The sequence below is a fragment of the Ambystoma mexicanum genome, chromosome 3q, assembly GCF_040938575.1.
Source record: "Ambystoma mexicanum isolate Mex_15411 chromosome 3q, UKY_AmexF1_1, whole genome shotgun sequence".
Lineage (NCBI taxonomy): Eukaryota > Metazoa > Chordata > Amphibia > Caudata > Ambystomatidae > Ambystoma > Ambystoma mexicanum.
In genome coordinates this window covers 343,550,259-343,573,759 of record NC_090926.1, presented here as the reverse complement: position 1 = coordinate 343,573,759, position 23,501 = coordinate 343,550,259, and the positions used below count along the sequence as shown (strand labels likewise).

The following is a 23,501-nucleotide window of genomic DNA, read 5'->3' as shown; positions in this document are numbered from 1 at the left end:
GGAATCCAGGTAGAAGCCTAATTATATTGCTGTCGGGTGCTGCAGGCATTGTAGTTGTCATTACGTTATTTTTTTTAAATTTATTTATTTATTTTTTAAATTGTTGGTTGATCCAAGGATTAGGATCTCTGTTTTATCGTCATTCAGGCAGAGGCTGTGGGTTGCCATCCATGCCTGAATAAGGGATGTAGATATCATCTAATGCTGTTCAAGGTTTCTGGTTTTATTCAAACTTTTCCATCAACCTCTTTGTGTTCATAAATATGGATTAAGAGTATTTTTCAGGATACATTTTTGTTTTATAAATATTTCAGCTCATTGGTCACGCTTCCATTTTGATCCGTACTACAGCCATGCCTCAGTGATGATGCCCAACAACGCAGAAACATGTCTAGGGTTGCTGGTGGTACTGCCATTAACAGAATTGCCTAGCCTTTTGGTGCTGGGCTTTCTTTGTGGGTCGGACTGTCACCAGACTGATATGCAAATAGAAATTGCTTCTCTTGTAAGTACAGTGAGCATGGTTGTAGACAGAATCATCCGTTTAGTTGTGTGTGTGTGTGTGTGTGTTTTCTCTCTCCCCACCAAAGGAGTAAGGAGCCCAATGGACCTTGGTCAATGGTGGACACAAGTGTTAGCATTATGTGGTAATTTCCCAGCTGTACCCCCGGAGCGGGGGCAGAATGACTCCAGTCTAGCTAAGACTGGATATAGCATAGGCATTTGCAAAACATTGAATATGTGCTCCATTAGACTCTTTATCTCTGTTTGTCTCTTGGTCTTCGGTGTCTGAAGACTTCTGAAGCCTGCTATTTGTACAGAGTTTACTAGTGTGCAGCCATTGATGTAGCTGAATATTCTACTTTTCAATAATAGTATCAAACAAATATATCCAACATACTATGTACATAGAAATAAAATGTAACATGAAGAACAAAAACATCACATAATTACATAACTTGAGCAACAAAAATGTATCATTGTCTACACTCTTCAACATCACCCCTGAAATTGATTGAATTGTTCAGTGGTGATTTTGAGATAGTAAACACTAAAACCTCAGGCCGTATTTCATCCTTGCGTTCCCCAAGTTTTAGTTCATGCAAAAATGCAGTATCTCTTATAGTTAGAACCGTGGAGACACCAGAATAGATTATTCTCCACAATGTATCAGAAGTGTAGAGACTATATGGTTCCATTATTTGTCTGAGATGTTTCACTCGTTGGTTTAAGAGTGCATGACATTCCGTCAAGAGATGTTTTAAAGTCTCTACTTGGTCTTCTTGCACACACAAGCGGCACTTTTTTTGGTCTTGATTGAGTCTGTCGTGCTAATACTTGTCCAGTTGGCCACAAATTAAGCCACAGCCGCAAAAAGTCATTCTGATGTTCTGTGGAAGGAGACTTAATCAGATAACGTTCAGGCACACTGTTTTTTTTATTATCACAAACAACTCTGGGTCATAATCACGATATTCTGTGCATTTCATTCTCATGTTTTCCCAATCTTGAGCAAATATTCTTACTTTTACTTGCATTGGATTTTGTAGAAGTATAGCTAAACTTACTTCTACAGCTGCTAGTGCTTGGACAACTTGGTTTCGCCATTTGATTATGAATCTATCCTTGGATGAAAAAACATAAGCTGCTAGTGTTCCCAATACTGTGCCTGAATTGAGAGCTACTATGCATTTTCTAAAAAGTGCTACAATAAGCCCTATGTACCTCCGTATGTAAGGAAACCAGTTCTAATTTGTGGCGTATTAGTGGGAGAGGTGTGGAGGCAGGAAGATGTAAAACTCTGCACCAGTACTTACCCTCTAACCTCGCCCAAAAACTGTCGCTCAAAATGGGTCTAGTTTCTGAAGAGGATCGGTGACACTTTCTGATAGTAAAACGTCAGTACTGAAGCCATGGTAAACTTACCGTACTTCCCCCTGTATGATTTTGGCTAGCTGAATAAATGTTATAAGTTTGTCCTGTTGCATTTGTTTAAATACAAGACTTTGTTTATGCATTGCTATTTGTGTACCTAAGTATGTATAATGTTGTACTGTTTGAAATATTGACCCCTTTTGAGGTTCCAATTGTAAGCTTTTCTAATAAACCTTGGGTTAATGTTGAATCTTATGATCTTGGTCTTTTCGAGATTTATGCTCAAGTGATTGTCCTCCGTATGGACTACCACAGCATCCAACGCCCTCCGAAGACCCTTGGGTGTTTTAGAGATAACCAGGTCTTCAGCATACATCAAAAATGGGAGGATCATATTATCCAATTTCGGAGGATCTGTGAGAATGTTCTTAAATGTCTTCCCCCACATCTGAAGTTAAGAGGGCTGTAATGAATGTAATGTATAGTGGCTATTTTATTGATCTATGGTGCTCGATTATTGCTGTTAAAGTTACTCACGTTCCCATTCCGGCAATTAACCCAGTTTGGAATGGATCTCTTGAACCAGATTTTGCCGTCCATTTTTGGAAATCTCTCTAAACCTCGAACAGCTTGCCTGAAACATCCAGCAAAGAGATTGGCCCATAATTTCCTGGCACAGCTCGATCACCTCTTTTGAAGATTGGGATGATCGCTGACCTCTACGTAGCTGGTATTCTGTTGGTAGTTATAATCTGCTTGAAAATGAGGATCAGAATCTTGGACGACAGAACAGGATTCTGTTTCAAAACATAATTACTCATCCCATCGGGACACGGAGCTCGCGAGTTTGAGAGCCTGTTTATGAAAAACAGCACATCAACTTCTTCAATATTGAGACCATCATAGTTTGAGCATTTTCTAACAGATAAACTAGTAGCATTCCTTTCCACCTGGTACATTTTAGTGAAGTACAAAACCCATTCTTTTTCATGTACCCCATTTAACTGGACTGATTATTTTTTAGTTTTTTTTTTTTGTCGTGCTATTGCCAATATTGATCAATGCCCATACCTGCCCTGTTTTTATTTAGTCTACCGCGCAACGTGGCTTCTCCATCTGTTTGTAGCATGTACTTTTTGTGGGCTCGTAACCAATTTTTGTACTGACAATTCAGCGAAGGCAATCTTTTAGATTTGTCTGGGCAACTCGAATTGATCCGTTTTTTGCTTTTGCATAATGATTTTTTGGCTTCGACCAGAGTGTCGAATTCATGCCGTGGTTTGCAATAAGCCAAATCCACTCAGTACATGACACACAATAAAGATGGAGGAACGATGTATATTCTTTGGATGCAGCTTTGCCATCATAGTAGGTACTTTGTATATTCTTGTAGAAGTCTTAACCGCCTTGTAGAAGTCTTAACCTCTTGTGTGTGTTCCACTTGAGTCTTGTTCGTGCATTGTTTACTGTTAGTGAATCAAAATAAGTTTGTGAAACGCCTTCAGTTACTGGGACCTTCACAAGCCATTTTAGATTCAATATGTTGTGGTCACTATACGTTTGGGGAATAATGTGGGAACTCGGGGGCCTTGTTGAATGTACTTGGGTCAACAAAAACATAATCGATAATCTAGGACCTTGAGCCTCTTGACCAGGTCATATTTGGGATTGTATCTCCTGGCAGTGATCCGTCACACATCACCAGCCTCCAATCCTTAATTCTACACCCCAACCTCAAACATGCTAGGTTATATCTGGGATTATGAACTGGCAACAGCTGAAGATTCAGATCACCTACCGCTAATACAGTATTTATCTCTGGGGACTCAGAAATCACATTCATCAACATTTCCAGATCTAAAAAAAAAAAGCATCATCGGAAATTACCTTTTGGGTTACGATAAAAATTAAGAATGGCCATTACTCCTCTCCCCCCCCCCCGCCCCCCTCCCCCCCAGAAACTCACATTTTGCCAACAATAAAAATAAGTTTGGAGCTAACCACGGAGAGAGATGCCACTACTTATGATTTTTAATTGCAATCATTAGCCCAGAGGATGGCCTTCCCCGGGCAGCTGCCTTTGCCGAATGTAGAATGATTGTATGGTCTTCCCTTATTGGGGTTTCAAGTAACCACTTCTCTTGAAGAATTATGATATTGCGAAGAGCTAGAATTTTTGCACTTAACCCCATTAGATGAGAATACCCACATGTGTTCCAACTGATCATAGAAATGGCATTTCTCTCTGGTTATTAAATAGATTGGAATGGTTATGAGTTTAGCTCGTGCACTGTCTCCACTCCAGCTTTGTTAGAAATGCTCTTACTGGAGTCTGCAATTTGTTCTGGTTCATAATTATCCATGTATTTGCCCTTGTTTTCTAGCCTTATGATTCCATCAGAATCCATGCTCAGTGGATCTCTGGCCAAAACAAAACCCAATGCAAATATCTCCATTCTGGCTTGCCAGAGAGCATTCCTAATCAAGTAGGACTGTATCCATTTTCACTGAAAAATTCTACCTGTTCTATGTCAGTGGAGGAAATATCTTGTAGGGTGGCTACCTCGTCGCATATTGCCAGTATACTTGTTCGATTATGTACATACTCTGGAAAGGGAGTTGGATGACATTTTAGTATCAGTCTATGATCCTTATCCCATTTCTTTTTAAGATTATTGCATGCTATTGAACCATGGGCCACCCCCTTAACGCTATTCTGTTTAAGCTTTACGTCATTGTTTTGTCTCGTATTAATAGGCTCATGGGAAATTTGTGAGCTCTGTATTTGACTGGATTCTGTCTGGGGAGTGTTCTTATTCGAAGAATTTTGCTTGGTCGTATTATAGCTAAAGTAGTTCTCTATAGCCTTAGCAATTTGTTCTTCCATTCGACAAGGTTCATGTTGCTCCACAATAGGGGTGCAAACACCCCCATGCCCTTGTGCTTGCTGATTGGATAGTTTGCTATTCATTTCGCCTATCGTGCCCGTATGTAATCTAGACATTGGGTGTCTTTGTTCAGAGACCCTCCCCCCCCTCCCCCCTTGGAGGGCAGTTACTTGTTCGATGTGCCTCCGCCAGGGTTGCTTTTGGTGGATAGGCTCATTTACTAACAGGGAGTAATTTGGAGTTTTAATTGCAACACTTCCTGTTCATGCATTGCCACCAGGACCCTGCTGTTATTTTGAGCGTCCGATTTGTGGGTTGCCACTCGATCAAAAGATGATTGCCTTATTTGATCAATAGGCAACTCTGGTGCCAGACTTTTTTCTAGAGTTCTCGATTTGAGCTCCGTCATCCGCTAAAACAGAGTTGTGGATTCTTTTCTTTTTCAGTAACAGATTAGTCTGGCCACTGCTCGAAGTATCAGTCTGTAACCGAATTGGCATTCCAGAAAACCCATTAAACTGACCACTAGATGGATTAAAAGTTTTGGCCCCAACCATATTGGAACTATGCTTCTGAAAAGTTTTGTCCAATACTACCTCTACTTGTTTCGTCATTGGAACCACAGTTTAAGAACCCACTGTAATTGGACCAGGAAGATTTGTTCTGCTTTTTGGCTCTTCTTCAGCTTCCATAGTAGCAATCAAATGATTTAGCGGACGATAGTCGGGAATTACCATTTGCGCCCCAGAGCTCTCACTTGTACTGTTCTTGTCACCAATCTGTGTATTTTTTTAGTTTTTTTTTTTTTTTTTTTTAGCAAGATTTGGGAACTGATTTTAGTTTAGGGACCATTCGTTTTATAAAATGTTTAATGTTTGCTTTTGCTCTTGACCTCACCGGCGCACTAGTTGCCCTGGCCGCCTTGATTCTCGGCGACTTTAGACTGAAACAAGTTATACATGATTTTTTTCCTTTATCAGCAGCCATTACTAATGGCGCCATATAATCATTTGCTGCAGTTAAATCTTTATTAATGCTGCCCTCTTTGTTTATTTGAGCATCAGAATTACTTTGATGATGTGAACTGGGACTATCATGGTTAAATTCAGGTTGGACATTTGAAACATTACAATCAATTTGCACAGAATCACCCCTCCCCCCCCAATCATGGGGTGCTGAACCCTCTATTACATGACTTATTTCAGGCACTCTTTTTCGCACCATAGATCTGGTACCACTTCTTCGGCTCCGTAGATAGAAGCCTTAGATGTTATCAGGAGATTCATCCATATCACTAATTGGTCTATTTGTTTAGATTGTAATGTCAATTTGTGATCCAGAGTCTCAAGCAATTTTGTCAGTGTGACTACCGTCATGTTCATTGCATTCAATGTTACTTCCAGAAGCTTAAATTGCGAGCACTCCCTCTGAATTTTGAGTGTGAGTTTACTGTAGGTGTCTCGCTAAATCTGCGCGCTGCTTGCCCTTCTGTCGTTCGCCCTGCTATTGACAAATGTACTGTATGAACTGTGTTGTCAAATAGACTGGGCGACTGGTATAGACTGTTCTCATGAGATGAAATAAGAGAAGAGGAGTCAATTATTGAAATGTTTTCCATATTTATACTTGAGCCCTCTGTTCGTTGTTCTAAATCAATTTCCGTAATCAAGGGCTGTACATCTTGAACTTGTTTTTCCACCGGCAGAGTTGGGATCTCCAGCCTCGGTTCCTCATCTATCGTGATTTGATCTTTCTCCGGTGTCAGTTTTTATTCTATCTACAGGTATGCGTGGCTGGCCTTCTACTGACAATAGCTGTGTGTCAGTGATCGAGATATTTTCTGGGGCTTCACCTCTCTCCAGGTTTGTGATTATTGGCTTTTCACATTTTCCTTTAGGCAAAACCCACGTATATTGCCCGCACAAATCTTTTTTCCGCTATTGTTGAGCGTTTGCTCTTGTCTTTCTTTTCAGCATGTTTAAAGGCACTTGTCGAATTGGTGTTGACTTCAAGACCAAAGATGTGCTTGAAGTTTTGGTTGTATTCAACATCATCGATCTTGGTGACTAGCCCGCTGACAGCATTAATCTTAAATGTGGGCAACGCACGTGGTAATATCTCGTGGTATACTGCTAAAAGGGCTTTGCTCCGCAGTCAGTCACACCGCGTGGATCTTCCTCAATGTACCTTGTGGGTTGCTGTGTTTCACATATCCCACTAGAGGGCAGCTGACAGCCAAAATGCCATCTGACCGATCTATACAAGTTAATATAATTCTCTCTTACCCCCAAATAAAGGGACTAGCTGCTTCACGCCGAACTCCGGACACCAGACCCACTGCTTTGCACTCTGCGCATGCGCAGTGTTGATATAGGTGAAGCTGGTGAATTCACAATAACAGAAAAAGGACTAGCAGCTCCAGGTTAATCCTGCAGAATCCACAGTTCGGAGCCAGCAAAGTAACAGTGCCCTCTCAGCAACAGCACCAACTCCTTTGCACAACTTTCTAACAGTGAGGCTATGCTTGGTAGTTGCAACTTCCCCCTCCCCTTTGATCTGACTGATTTGAAATGGTGTCCTGTCTCGTTGACTATGGGGACAGCTGTGGCAGACTGCATCTCTCCTCCCTGACTTCCGACACTTATTTTCCTAGATGGAATACAGAGGCATGGTCACCCAAAACCTGACGCAAAGGTTAACAAGATGGACATCTGGTCTAGGGTTACCCACAGCAATGCTATGAACTAAGGCAAGAACTACTGGAAACGAAGCCTTGGTGTTTGTGAGTACCTCCTGTCTCTGGTATCTTAATTTCTGTGATTGTTTCATTTCAACGCTACGTGGCAGCTACAGGCTCATTTATTCTATATTTTTATTTTGTGCACATGGTTCAAAAGCAAACTTTACGCATTAAAATAAATATAAATTCATGCAATATAAATTTTGCAGAACACTAAACATAAAGACAATTACTATCACCTACCATAATTCTTTCAATCACTAATGATGAAATCACTTAGTACACTCCAAGTTAAGTAGTCTTATTTTATCCTCTCACTACAAATAGCTTACCAATACATTTCCTGTTTTAAATTGATCCTCTGTAGTAATTGCCGAAGTGCATTAGTTAATGCCACTGGATTTCGTTGGACAATTCATGTCCATAGGTTCTACCTTTTTGAAATTAAGAATCGTGAACAAAGCCGCTAAAGCAGAAAATCTGCAAATTTAATAAAACAGACTAAATGCTTGAGGGTTTAAATTTCAAGACCACAAATCCTACACAGGGCAACTTGACGGCTGTTGGGCAAGTCCCAAAACCGAATAATAATCAATCCAATGAGCCAAAAATGAATGCAAGAAATGTGAGGGAAAAACACATTTTTATTACACACAGCCTGGGCTGGGGAATAATCAAAAAGCATTGAATCGTAAAATGGATGCATTTATAACAAGACTCAGAGGTGAGGTGATAACACATTGTTCACAAATCCCCAGCCTGTGACTGGGTAACATTACTTTCACTATAGGTGAATATATACAATACCTAGCCCTGTTGGCTTATCCTACCCCTCGTGACCAAGCAACAACTTCAGTTTTATCAATTAATTGGTGATGACACTATCTTCCCCTGATTCTGATTGCATGATAACATTTTGTTTTGCCTTGTATCATATAAAATCAGCTTTTGATTGGCTGGTTCATGAAGAGTATCTTTAGAGTGAGTGACTTGAGTTTTAACCAATCCTTATGTGAGGTGTGACAATGTGGCAACAAAATTGATAACATCCTTTCTCATAGACCTAATCGGTTGGCACCACCCTACCGTTCCATCCATTATGAATTAGGAACCTTCGAAGAAGACATAACTACCCTTCTAAATACTAATGCCAAACCGGGGACACAAATTATACTACTTGGCGATTTTCAATTTAGGCCTTTATGACCCTAAAGACACTAATGCCTCTATCCTAGCCAATACAATTACAGAAGCCGGCCTCCCCATCGGGAACAATGGCCCCACTCATTCCAAAGGCCGTACCTTGGATTGGGTGGCAGATATCCACTTCACCTCCCTCGTAACTGCCATAGAACCATGCATATGGACTGATCATTATCTGATCTTGCTTACTATCTCAGACTTGCCTTCCAAGACAACCAAACTACCAGCACCACCAGCCCCTCACCTGCTGTAAAAAAAAAAAAAACATAAATCACGAATCTCCTCCCTCTGATTCAGCCCATCACCAATCACTCCAATCTGATGACCAACCCTAATCTGTTTGACCTGTACAATAACACTATCAACTCAGCTATCGATGCCATTGTGCCTTTGAAACCGAGCAAATCTAAACCTCTTGCCCATCTTAAACACTTGGTTCACTCCTAGCATAAAAGCCCTGCGTAAAGAAAAAAGACGAGCAGAAGCTTGCTGGAAAAAATATCTTTCTCCCCAAAATAAAAATCTCCTCACTAATAGATGCGAGAAACAAATCATACAGGCAAAAAAAAAACTTAACGACAATCAAAAAAGCAAATTCAATTACATGGGGAAATCTTTTCTATTCTCAGAGAATTAGAATCCCTTATGGCACTGGTAGACTCCTGCACCAAAGACAAAGCTTGCTGCATTAACATTCAAATTGCCCTACGCAATAAAATAACCTTGCTACAAGACAAAATATGAGCCAAAAGATCCTCCCTCCATAACATTGCGCTCTCAACTCAAGAAGCCATCCTACATGAACTTGCCATCAACCAAACTAAACCACACAACCAATTCAACTTTAGTGCCTTCTCCATTGCAGAAGCTAAGAATATGATTACATCTCTTAAACCTTCTCAATGTCTTGGCGATACCTGCCCTGCTCCCGTTATCAAAGAAACTGCACAAGAACTAGCTCCTTTCGTCACCTCCTTTTATCAACTCGTCCTTTAAATCATGCTCTGTGCCTACCAACCTTGACGATGCCTGGATATTACCCCTCTTAAAAAAAAAAAAAAAAAAAAAAAGCTAACCTAGATCCTAGTGTCCCAACGAATTACACACCCATAACGACATTTCCGTTCCTCCTTAAAATCTTAGCTAAAGTTGCCTATCTACAGATTCAATCCTACTTGGAGATTAATAATTTACTGGGCACCAGACAATCTGGATTCAGACAGACGGCACGCCTTGATCTCAAGAACCAACTAGATGAGCATAAAGATAGAGGAGACACCTCCATTCTTCTACTCCTAGACCTGTCAGCCGCCTTTGATTAGGTAGATCATAAAGTACTATGCAACCATCTCAAATCGACTGCCAACTTCTCCACTAAGGCCACTGCGTGGATAAACTCCTTCCTGGATAACAGAACTAGAGTCTTTTCACCCACTTAAGCTGCTGACCCAGTACCCATCACCTGCAGCGTTCCTCAGGGGTCATGTGTCTCCCCTACTTTGTATAACATTTTTATAAAGCCACTCTCCGATAACCTGGACAAACTGGGTGTCTCGTGTACTAATTTTGCTGACGACACCGAGATTCTCATCCGAATCCAAGGAGACTACTACAAAGATACTGACCTCATAAACCTAATTATCAAATCCTACAAACTGGATGGCCAAACACGGTTTATGTCTTAACAACGATAAAACCGAGCTTTTAATCATTGGATCCACCAGCAAACTAAACAAACTCTCCCACATGTACAAATCCATCACTCTTGATGGTATTAAAATCAACGTAGCCAAGGAAGTTAAAACCTTAGGCTTCTATTTAGACTCAGCTCTCAACCTTGACGAGCAAGTAAATGCCACAGCGTCAGCAACAAGTTACACATGTAAACTCATTCATGCATGTAAACCATTTCTGTTCACGGACAGCTGCATCACTATAGCACAGGCTTTAATCCTATCCGAACTAGACTACTGCAACGCACTTGGCACTAGCAAACGCAACACCAACAAACTCCAAACCATACAAAACAACACCCTTGGAACAGCACACAGGGTCTTTCCCAATCCGATACTTGCACCAAAGCCCAGCACACAGTGTATACCGAGCTGAAGCCGCCAACAGCACACCATCTCTCCCACTCCCCCCCCCCCCCCTCCCTCGACCCGACAAACATTACCCCCTCCTTCCTGTTTACAGATCTGCCAGAGCGCCTGGGGACCAATTCCGATGGTGACGGTGCGTTATATAAGTACCTTTAACCTAACAAGGCTATCTGACGCCTTGGAGGCGGCTAAAAAAGAACATGAGACGCTGAAATCGCTCAACCAAATTAAAATTACAGCCAAGCCTTTCCAACAGCAGGGACGTTCAAACTTGCGTTGTTAATTTCAAGGTCCCTCCTTCTCCCGATCTCCCTATGGTGGAACCCCATGGTCCTCCGAACAAGGCTCATATGGCAACAGCCAGTATTAGCAAAGAGGACAGCACAGAGGCAAGGGTAGAGGCAGAAACTCCACCCAAAGAGGCTTCCCGGCCCCCACATCAAAATGCCAGTCCGAGTCCCCTCACCTGCCTCCCCAGTGGGGGGGACGTTTGTCATTCATTCACGCATGAGAGGGGGAAATCACATCAGACCAGTTGGTTCTAAAGACAGTCACCCACGGTTATTGCATCGAAGGTATCGCCCACCAAAGAGCAGACGCCTATCCCCAGCACACCTGCAAATCCTGCTGGAAGATGTGGAGATCCTTCTGGAAAAGGGCGCTGTAGAAGTCATCCCCATTCACCAGGTAAACCAGGGTATTTATTCAGTGTACTTCCTTGTACTCAAAACGTATCGCACCATGCGCCCTGTTACATCTGCACCCAGCAAAGTGAAACCGCAAAAATTCTAATTGACAACATTACAGGAAGTAATCCCACTGCTGGTGCAGGGGGGGATTACATGGCCACATTGCATATGAAAGATGCATACTCTCATATTTGTGTTCACAGCACACAGTACCTAAGGCTCATGATGGAGGGCACCCACCATCAGTTCGAGGTTCTTCCCTTTTTGGCATTTCCTCAGCTCCACGGGTGTTCACAAAGTTACTGGCGGTAGTAGCTGCTCACCTGCGCAGGCAGTCCATTCCAGTCTATCTTCGACAACTGGCTCATAACTGGGGATTCGTAAAAAACAAGCCTAATAAATACCCAGAAGACAGATCTCCTCTTCAGGCTAGGCTTCTCGATCAATGAGAAAAAAATCCAGTCTAGACCCCCGTCGGGTAAAAGTTTTTGGGGGCTCTAATTCGGACCAAAGACGGCCTAGTCTTTTCCTCCAACCAGAGGGTTCAAAACCTGCTGTTCCAGATCCCTCATTATGTCGCCAGTCACGCGGTGACCATATGCAAAGCCAGGCGACTGTTAGGAATGATGGCCTCCTACATTTACATAGTTCCTCACGCTCATACGCCCCATGCAAGAGTGGCTCTCAAGCCAATGGTGTCAGGCCAGCGCACAATGGGACGATTTAGTGGTTGTCTCGGCAGCACTCGTTCAGTCTCTGCAGTGGTGGTCAAGGGAAAACATTCTGCAGGGAAAGGCCCCCCCCCCATCCCCGCAGTAGAAGCCACTCGCCACAGAAGCATCTGACGTGTGGGGTCTCGCCTCCTTCAACAGACGGTGTGTGGTTCTCAGTGGTAGCATCCACTCACATAAACCTGTGGGACTTGCTAGCAGCGTTCAAGCCCCTGAAAGCCCCCCAATTATGCGCCAAGAGCCAGTCGGGAAGATTCTGGTGGCCAACCTTGGTTCTCCCATCTCATAACGATGTCTCCCCTCCCAGGAAACTGCCATGCCCTTACAACATTATCTCAAGACAAGGGAGAGGCACTACATCCACGCCTTCAAACTCTCAACTTAGCCGCCTGGCTCCTCCAACTCACTCAAAGATGTATGGACATACTCTGGGAAGCACGGAAACCAAACACCAGACATGGCTTCTCTAGTAAACGGAAGTGCTTTATCTGGTGTAATAACAAGGGCATCAATCTTGTTAATTGCACACCAAAACATATTGTTCTGTACCGAAATTACCTGCTAGATTCAGGTCTGGCTTTCAATTCCATAAAGGTCCACCTAGTGGTGCTTTCAGCATATGCCACGTTCCCAAAGCAAGGTTTTGTGGTGGAAGATTCCCCTAACTAAAGCATTTATGGAGGGGGTTAAGAGGATCCATCCCCCACCCCCCCATCTCCCACCCAGCTCCCGGGTGCGACCTGAATTTTATACTTAACAGATGACTGGGGCCTCCCTTTGAACCAGTGCACAAAACTAGTCTAAAAGCACTCGCCTACAAGACCGCCTTCCTGGTGGCGATCACCACAATAAGGAGAGTTAGTGAACTGCAGTTCCTTTCAGCTCAGGACCATTAAGTCACGGTTTACAAGGTGGGCCTGCACACTCACCCAAGATTTGCACCTACATTTATTTAAAAGTTCCATGTAAACCTGTGCATAGAACTACCCACCTTTTTCTAAAACCCCACTAACGTGGCAGAAAGAAACCGCCACGCGCCAGATGTGAGGAGAGCAGTTCTTTATTATTTGGAAAAGACAAAGTCACTAAGGAAAACAAACCAGTTCTTTGTTTCAGTGGCAACTGGTAGAGGAGAGGACCCTGTCTCTAAATTGACAATATCAAAATGGATCATAAACTGCATCACAGTGTGTTAAACTCTTGCCAAGAGAGACCCGCCCTTCATGCTTAGAGCACACTCTACTCGGGGGCAAAGCTACTACCATAGCATTCATTGCAAATGTTCCTGTTGAGTAAATTTGTAAAGCAGCAACCTGGAGTTCTGTACACACCTTTACACAACACTACTGCCTAGATGCACATTCTAGGTTTGATTATCAGGTGGGGCAAGCAGTGCTAAGACATCTTTGCTACTGTTGCTTCTCACATCCCACCACCATCTCTGGTTACTGCTTGCTAGCCTATGTGCACAGCATGTGATTCTAAGCAGATAAACGAGCATCAGAAGACATGCATTACTCACCATATTTGCATTTCTGATGATTGTATCTGCTTAGATTCGCATGTGCCCACCCTTCCTCCCCTCGTGGATAAGGAACATAGACATCTTACACCTTCTCTCCTCTGTACTCTCACAGTGACTATAAGGCTCACTCACGGCAGAAAAAACACAATCTGAGGGACCTCGACATGTGAGGGATTTTGGGTACACTACATGTCACATTGGGGCTAGTGTTAGTCACGCCCATGTCGACGTCCCCTTTTGATCGTCGAAAGAAAGATGTAGTACTCTGCGATTCCCACTAGATGTCGGACTATATGCACTCCATGTGAATCTAAGCAGATACAATTATCAGAAATTCTATTACGGTGAGTGATACATGTCATTTTTCTGGGATGGAATAGCAAAACAGCACCCAATACCAAAACCTGGCTAGTAGCGCTTACTTGGACCCAGAATGAGCAATTTTATATCTGATCACTGCCTCGTGCATTTCCCGTCCAAAGGATATTTGGGTGAAATTCAGACCTTACCTGGCATCCTAACATACCCAACCGACTGATACCAATAGAGATGAGGTATGCACGACCCGCCTGCTGAGACGCATCTAATGTTTGGTTATATGGCACTCTGATACCGTTTGTTGAAACTCTGTGCTATCTCACCTAACTGAATATAATGTATTCCACTGAACTCTCCCTCGAACATCAAAGGTTATAAAAACAAAAAACTGTTTCTCCTAACACATTTTATATACATCTCGGGTGAGGCAAGCTGACCATATTCTAACCGAGTGAGTTGTTTTCTTTTGCAGCAAAGTGCTCACAACATTGCCATATATGTGTGCATCTTACTAAAACCAGGCATTTAGCAACGGTCTTACCTGATAAATATTTTTCAAAATATTTTCATATACAACCAGTTTGAAACAAACCAATTAATTCCAATTAAAAGCAATCCCCCAGCAAACTAACTCTGTGGCTGGTGGTCTTCAAAAGGGCGAAAACTGTTGCAGCTACAGTTCGGGGCCCTTGCCGGGGTGACCACTGGCCGAAGAGACGGACGCGAATCAAGTGTTGCAGCTGCAAGAAACTTTGTCTCAGGTCAGCAGGGATCCACAGTACTCACTGGTCCCAAGGTCTGTTCACTCCGTCCTCAAAGCGATCGATCATCCTTGAAAGGACACCATTTTGGGCGCCAATTGTTAGACCAAAATCTGGTAACTGCAAATAAGATAAGATAAGAGAAGACCAACAGTCACAGGAAAAATATTACGTTTATTCGCTTCAAGTGGACTTGGGTTCATCTACAACAAAGTACAGTCTTAGTGAGTGAGCAATTTGCAACAAGATCTCATCAGCTTTTATACACATTGACTTGCTGAGGTTGTCATTTCCCAGACAATTTATGGTTTCCTGCAATTTATAGAATTTTGTACGAAAACATGCCCAAACATGCATTACGCATAAGTATTGTAATACAAACAGAGTCGAGCATTTTACATGCCATCATAGCAAATTTAGTTTGAGAGAAAATAGGAGACAAAAAGAGTCTGTACAAAATGGAGGTTTTAGGCTAACTAAAAATGGATGCAACTTTTGATAAGCGCATGGCGCTGGAAGTCTTGATACTATTAAAGACATGGAGGCGAGCATTATGCTTATTCTTCTTTATTACTGCCTAAACACAGCACTTCAAATGTACCTCCTTTGGCATAAAAATCAAACTTTCATCCAACATGGATCTCCTAATCCAGTCCATGTAGTGAACCCACTACATCTCCCATGAGGCCTCTGGTGCCTTGTAGTCTTAGCCTCAGTCTCAACCTCCAATAAGACTCCCTTTCCTAGTATAAGGCCTCCCTTGACCAGGTGCTTTCCTCTTCTTTTTTGTTGAACTGGCTGAACTCTCCTTAAAGCCTAGATCGTACTGGCAGGTGCATCTCTTCCTGTCTTTATAAGCTGCGAAGGGCTCTGCACTCTCTCTCTCTGGATTTATCATTCAGTCACTCTCAAATTCTTCTGCTCTTCCCCCTTAAGCAAAACAGAATCTATATGTTAGGGTGGGGAATTTGCTGACTTCTTCCAACATAGGTATACATAAACATTACAATCCAAATGTTAATTTACCGACACTCCCTCAGGGAGGGATAATGCTCGCCTACGCGTCTTTAATAGAATAAAGACTTCCAGCGCTAGGCGCTTTGGCAATCTTCATTCTATGACAATACCGGAGGCGAGCATTATGCCTGCTCAAAGCTTTGTATTACTGCTGATGAAATATTCGCTAGAAGGTTCTGAAAACGGAGTCACTAGACCATCTGCTCCCTTCAGGATTTCCTGCAGCGGAACTCCGGCTGCAAAAGCTCCTGAAGCCATGGATCCTCTGGCTGAATGAGCTCCGAAAACAGAAATGTCTATGCCCGCTTGTTCCATAATATTTCACCCATCTCTATAGTAGCTGGGGCCACTGCCTTGAGAGGCTTCCTTCGCGCTGTGAGGAGCTGCGTGACGTTCTGAGGTTTGACTGCTGCTGTTGCTGCTTCATAACATGTAATGCATCGTGCTACGCAGAGCTCTGGATTGTCTGGAAAATAGGGATAATTGATGACCTTAGAATTCATCTTAGTACTCTGCGCAAGGTTAAAAGCTATGCCTTCTGGATAAAATATTTTCCTGTCAATCTTTAATGCTTTAACGTCTGATACGCTCCTGCAGGAGACTAAACAGAGCAATGTAGCTAGCTGTCCTGACAGTTGTCTATTCGATAAGAGGTCATTTCTTGGCCACTGCTCAAATAACTGTAAGATTCTGACGTCCCAAAGCGTTGAATATTTAGGTAATGGAGGTCTAGTAAATTTCACTCCCTTAAGGAGTCGAGTCACTGCTGGGTGTTCCCCCAACTGGAGCTCCATTTATCAGCTCGTGCCCTGCTGAGATGGCTGACCTATATACCCCTACTGTCCTGAAAGCTTTCCCGCTAGAGGTCAGTGATGCTAGGACATTCTGAATATTCTCTATAGGAGCTGAAATGGGAGAAATACTCCTCCCCCTGCACCATTTGTCCCAGGACTGCCAAGCGGAATCATGGCTCCGAATTGTTGGCGGAGCCCATGATACCTTGATAAGCTCCGTAGCTTGCTCCGAAAGCCCTGGCAGGCACCATCTGCGCCCGAAATTCTGCATGCTACGAGGCTCTGCGCCTTGCTCTGTATGAGCGGATGTGGATTGCCTCCCAGATCGACTAGGATGTCTGCTCTGTGGGCAATCCTCTGCGGGAAATCCATAGAAAGATCCATCAGAACTGGAAACCAGGCTTGCGATTTCCATTCCGGTGTCACGATCACTAGCTCTGCTCTGTCTCTGCGGGTCTTTGCTAGAGCTCTCGCCAACATCACGAAGGGGGAGGTGGGGCATAGTGAATGGGGCCCTTCCAGTTGTGTATGAATGCATCTGTCCCCGTCGCGTCAAGGTCCAGCCTCAGTACCTTGGTAAGTGGGCGTCCAGTCTCGATGCAAACAGCTCTGTATCGAAAGGACCCCACTTTCGTTGCAATTTCTCGAAGACTGACTTGTGTAGCCTTCAGTTGCTGGAGTCTGTTGTACCGGGAGTTCCAGTTCGCTACTGTGTTCTTCGCTCTCGGAAGATATTCTGCTTTTACTGCAATCTCGCTTTCCAAGCAAGTGTGCCAAAGGTCTTTGGCTAACTCGGCCAACATCTTGGACTTCGTGCCTCGCAGCTTGTTGATATATTTCACAGCTGAGATATTGTCCATCCGAAGAAGGATGCAGCATTTCGCTTGTTCCTTGGTAAACGCTTTGACTGCGAACGATCCTGCCAGTAGTTCCAGGCAGTTTGTGCAGTTTTAGCTCCCCTCGGGACCATTTTCCGCCTGTCTCTGAGACCGCATCTTGCTCCCCAGCCGGACCTGCTGGCGTCTCACTCTATTTCTGGTAGGTCTCCGAATATGGCTTCCATGTTGCTGAGCCACCAGCAAATCTGTCTTGCTGTCCTCATCTAGAGGGACTAGGTGATACCTCTATCCTCTCTGTAAGTACCTTATCTTGAGACTCTGAAGAGCTCGATAATGTAAGGGCCCTGGGAATATTGAATATTTTGATCGAGGCTGCTAGGAGACCACCTTTCCTGGCTAGATTCCAAAGCGATATAACCAGTCTCTTCAGAGCTGCTCTCAGATCTCTATCGCCCTGATTTTGGAACCGGGAAGCTCTAGAGTGACTTTCCTCATGTCTACCATGAAACCCAGAAACTCTATCTTGCTCGGCACTAAGGCTGATTTCTCTCTATTGATCAGAAAACCCAGCTCTGCAGTCGGTGGACTTGCGCATTGGACTTGCTTTAATAACCTCTCCTTGTCTTCGGCCATAAAAAGAATGTCATCCAAAGAGATGATCATTCGAATACCCTCGTCTCTGAGAGCAGATGCGAGGGGCCTCGTTAGCTTTCTGAACGCCCATGGGGCTGATACGAGACCAAATGGCAGGGTTTTGAATTGCCATCTTTGATCTCTCCATATAAACTGGAAAAATTGTCGGTCATTGGGGAGGGTGGGATACCACAGGAACTCTCTCTTTCAAATCTAGACACGCAAGCCAGTCTTCCTTCCTGAGAAGATCTGCTAGCAGCTGGATGCCCTCCATTTTGAAATGCCTGTACACTAACCAGCTGTTCAGCAACTGCCCGAACCTTGCCTTTCATGTGCAATAAAAACATGTCTCAAGAAACCTATTGAATGAGAATGCGCTCTCTCTAGGGCTTGTTTCTGCGCTAGCACCTGCAACTCCTTGTCTAGTAAGTCTGCTTCCGCTTCTGAACTGTGTAAGCGCGGTGGGGGATTTCTCTGCCTAGGGAGACTTATAAATTCAAGCTGATTGTAGTACCCATGCGTCTGCGGAAAGCTTTCACCAGTTGTGCATAAAGCGCGCGGTTCTGCCCTCTACAGGCTGGTATGTTTCTTTTTGCGCTCTCACCTGAGTTGTTATTCTGGTGTTTGAAGTATCCTCTTCCTCTTCTCCCTCTGAAGCTTCTGCTTCTGTTCGGAAAGAAGGCGTCCTGCTGACGCGACTCCCAGTATTGGCCTCTGGGACCCTGCGGCCTTCGGTTAGAGTTAAATCGGCCGGTTGAGCAGCCTCTATATCGACCGGCCCTGGCAAAAACGTGTCCAGAAAAAACTTTTCTGATTTGAAGCCTGCGCCTTCTTGAGGGCTGTATAGGTTCCTACGAACCTGCTCATCTCTTTCACAAACATGTCTCCAAAGAGGAACCCTTGAGCGCTCTCTCCTGCCTCGTACGAGGCCAAATCACTTGGCTTGTTATCTATCTTCAGCAGCATAGATCGGCTCCTCTCTGCTGATATGGCAGAGTTTGCGTTTCCTAGAAGACATACGGCTTGCTGCGCCCAGCCTGCTAGAATGAAGGGATGTACCGGTTCTCCAGTATCTTCGGCTCTTTCTGCGAGGTCCATAATCTTTGCAATAGGCCCTGTTGGGTCCTCTACTTTATCATGACGGGATCGCCATGCACGGACCATTCCTTTCCGGACATCTTTGCTTTCTTTGGTGACTAAGGTAAGCCTTTTTGGGTCTAGCTCCGGAGTCTCTGAGACTTTCCCGTCGAGCTCTGGTCTAGGACACTCTGATCTAAGCCGGAACCTTGTTTCCTTCTCTAAAGGCCTTATTTTCTGATATAACCACTCTTGGTGATGGGGTCCATTCCATGCACCGAGGGTGTCTGATCTCATCTGGGGTAGCCTCCACCGTACTGGCTTTACCTGCATCTGCTTTGGGTTGCTCTAGAACCTTCTTTACCCAAATTACTTTTGTCGTTTTCCTCCTCTTGTCTGTACTCCTGTCGATGAGTGCTCTTCCCCAATCTTATCTGCCCCTGGGGTAGGGGGTAAGAGGCAGGGCACTGCTGATTTTGCCAGAAAGGCCTCTTTCAATCTGTGGAAAGCATCAGCTTGCCTCTTGGGGCTTCTCTCTTAATCCCCTGACAGAGCCCTGTGGGGTAGAAGAGTGCTTTCTCTTCCGGGCGGCTTTACACCCCCTATTAGGGTTTTCCAGAGGTCTTGTGGAGGTCCCCTCACCTGGATCTTCCTGACAGCCAGCTTTAGTGCCGAGCAAATTCTCTAGGACCTGGAGCCTCTCCTGTAAGGGTTGCACTCCCTGCGCTACTGCTCTGACTAGAGAGTCTCCTAACACTCCTTTGAAGCTGAGTAATAGGTCCATCTCTTCTTCCTGCATTTCTTTCTCTTGCTCTTCATACTCCTCGCCATGATCCTCTTAACACTGTGGGGCTGTGCTCGCTGCTTGTAGTGTTTGACACTATAGAGTCTTATAGAGCTTGATTAGGAGTTTCTGAGGAGCGGTGCTCTCTCAATTGGAAATGCCTATATATATATCTATATCTATCTGAGGCTTGTGGAATCTGCTTAGATCGCATGCTGTGCATAGGCCGACATCTAGTGGAAGCTGCAGAGTATGTTTGTTTTTTGAAACTCGAAAATGGGCGTCGACACAGGGCGTGCCAGTAATACTATCCCTAGTGTGACGTCCACTGTACCCATGATCCCTCACACTTGTAGGGCCCCTCAGATTGTTTTTTTCCGCCATACTGGTCGGAAGCATTGCACAGAGTTCCCTGGCTTTCAGCCATTTTGAAAAAAATCAATATTAATTTCCCTGTTCTTTAACTCCTATGTGGAGGCATTGAAGATTGACGCCGATCCAAAGAACAAACAACCGGCGAGAGCTGTACGATGGACTTTTGGCCTCGAAGGCCTCGGCCCCCGCAAGTAGGGAGAGTGGGGTGTGGAAACATACTCTACACTCGTATTATTTCCTACACACACCAGCCCACTGTCATGGGTGCATATGGAGAGAATTCCATTTACATTTTGCCCCAAGTGCAACCGCTAGTATCCTTGGGTTGACAAATGCGCCACCTGTAACCTCTGCTTGCCGATGGATCAGCCCGAGGCGAACTGCAGAGCGTGTAGCCTGTTCAAGGCGAAAACATGAAAGGACCGCTTGACCAATGTTGGGCCCACCACGCCAGGCAACTCGAGGCCATGGAAGCGGAGGGTGCCTTCAGTGATCAGCAACACGTACTTTCGGACGTTGAGGGCACAGAGGTGTCGAAAGACGCCCAAGCGCAAGTCCCCGACCTCGGAAGATTGTCCGGCAGGGCAGTTATGGGGAACACACCCGGCGACACGAGCGCTACCGACACCACTACTACACATAAACACTCGTGTCGAGTTCTCGGAAAGAGGCACAAAGAGCGGTCCACGGAATCAGTGTCCTCTGGGTGTCCAGGTCGGGATCGCCGCATGACACAAGGCGACCATCCACAGTTGCCAAGAGTGCCTCGCTTCCCCAAGTCACGGAGGTACGTTCGTCAGAAGACTAATCTGACCTCCAACCTCAGGCCACACACCAGGAGTCTGCTCCGGCAGCCCGCTCCGCGTCTGCCTCCGAGTCCTGACGTGCACACTCGAAAGAGAGCGTACCCCCAAATCTCGACGCATGGCGTCAAAAAGCTTAGAGAAGGTGAAAACATCAGGGAAACACTTCTTGTCAAGGAGATTGGGGGAAACAGCAGAACGTCTTCTCAACCTACTTCTGCACCATAGACACATGGTGGGGAAAAACAGAAGTCTTTAGATAAACATAAATCCAAGACCCCTGTTACTGCCCCGAAGTCCAAAACTGTAACTACTGTACTAAGCTTTAAGATTTCTTGTTTCTGTTGCGCCCGTCTACCTAAGAGCTTGGTGCGCATTACCAAACAAACAAACAAAACCATTATAGAAGCTAAAACTTCTCAGGAAGTCGTCATTCCCAGCTCCAAAGAATGGAGCAGTGAAGACATACAGGGTTATGAGGAGAATGTCTTCCCTGGCTGATTTCTACTCTAAAAACACAGAACATTTCCTCAGCTATACCCCAGATATCGCTACTTCTTCAGGATCCAGAGACCCTCGGCCCCCTAGTAAGAATCCTCGGTTTGAGACTCCAATTCGGGGTCTGTCTTCAGACCCTTTCTACAGATTTAGTAATGTTGGATGACCAAACGGGGGTGGATTATTATGTAGGTGACGAGGGCCGGGATGGGGAGGAGGTAGACGTCGCAGAGGTCTACAGGATAGACTCTCCTGTTATCAAAGAACTGCAGGTTACCGACTCTCCAGTAGATAACCAGCCCCTCCTAAATGAGGTCTTGTCTAGAGCTGCAGAGCATTTCCGGATAGAGGGAGTGGGGAGGTTCTGGGAGGAGAGAGTTGGGGGGTGGGGGGGGTGGAGGAGAGAGTGGGGGGGCTGGGGGGAGGAGGGCTGGGGGGGCTGATGTAGGAAGAGAGGGACTTTGCAGAAGAACTAGTAATATTGCTAGTAATAATCCTTCCAATATTGTCACCTACATGCTCCACCTGCTGGATGCAGGGTTGGTATTTAATTCACTCAAGGTACACCTGGCGGCGCTGTTAGCCTACACCACCTCCCATAACAAGGTTTCGTGGTGGAAAGTACCAGTGGTTAAAGCCTTCATGGAAGGGGTAAAGGAACTCCACCCTCCAATTTTAAACCCACCACCTGGATGAGACCTTAATGTGGTGCTTACTAAGCTCATGGCCCCACCCTTTGAACCCATGCATGAAGCCAGTCTCAAACACCTGACCTATAAAACTGCCTTCTTAGTAGCCATTACGTCCATAAGAAGGGTCAGTGAAATTCAAGCTCTTGTCAGTGCAGGATCCTTTCTCTACTGTTCATAAAGATAAACTGGTTCTACGAACACACCCTAGGTTCTCACCTAAGACACCTGTTTGCTCATGACCCTTCTCACATCCCGCCTCCTCCTCCTCCTCCTCCTCCTTCTAACACTGCTTGCTAATTTATGTACAGCATGTGATCTAAGCAGATTCCACAAGCCTCAGAAGGGATACATTACTCGCCGTAATCATATTTCAGATGCTTGTATCTGCTTAGATTCACATGCGCCCACCCTTCCTTCCCCACTGAGAGAAGGCGCATGGATGCTTGTAGTCTTATCTATCTGCTAGGATAATCTGTACTCGCGCTACTCCTCATGCTACCTCATGTCAGAAAAAATACAATTCGAGGGTCCTACATGCGTGAGGGATCTTGGGTACAGTGAACGTCACACTAGGGATAGTATTACTGGCACGGCCTGTGTCGACGCCTATTTTCGAGTTTTGAAAAACAAACTGTAATACTCCGCAGCTTCCACTAGATGTCGGCCTATGCACAGCATGTGAATCTAAGCAGATACAAGTATCAGAAATACGATTACAGTGAGTAATATGTGTGTGTGTGTGTGTGTGTGTGTGTGTGTGTGTGTGGGTGTATATATATATATATTTTCAGACTCTGGAAGTATCTTGAAAAGCTGCAGCGCGGTGCTTTTCGCGGGCACAATGACTCCAGAGCCATGTTATGTGGCTCCTGCAGTGCTCCGCCAGTAAGAGGGAGAAAAACGGACGCAACGCGCATGCGTGATACCGTGCCGGCGTGTAAAAGACACCACAGCCGTGTTCAGGAGGTCGGGCTCCGCTGCTTCTGAGGAGAAGAACGCGTATGCAAACCGAGGAGCAGGCAAGCCCCAAAAGTGAGCGATGACGCTCGCGGACCTGCGCCTCCACTCGGTCTTACGGGGTATAGATATTTTACAATTAAATTATATAGATTAAGTAATTACCAATGTGCGCTGCCAATGTTATGGTATTGAAAATA

The 23,501-nt window shown here is 44.8% G+C and overlaps 1 protein-coding gene across 6 annotated transcripts in view; it reads left to right on the top strand.

The window, feature by feature from the left end:
* Positions 1-23,501, top strand: part of CNOT8 (CCR4-NOT transcription complex subunit 8) — a 78,523-nt gene that overhangs the window by 4,552 nt on the left and 50,470 nt on the right. Inside the window, exon 1 of one of the 6 annotated variants that reach the window (XM_069653961.1) lies at positions 7,432-7,545. The exons of the other annotated variants lie outside the window; for them this stretch is intronic. The gene's annotated coding sequence lies outside the window, so the exon portion shown is untranslated. Of the gene's footprint in view, positions 1-7,431; positions 7,546-23,501 lie in introns of those variants that run through there. 6 annotated transcript variants of the gene reach the window in all.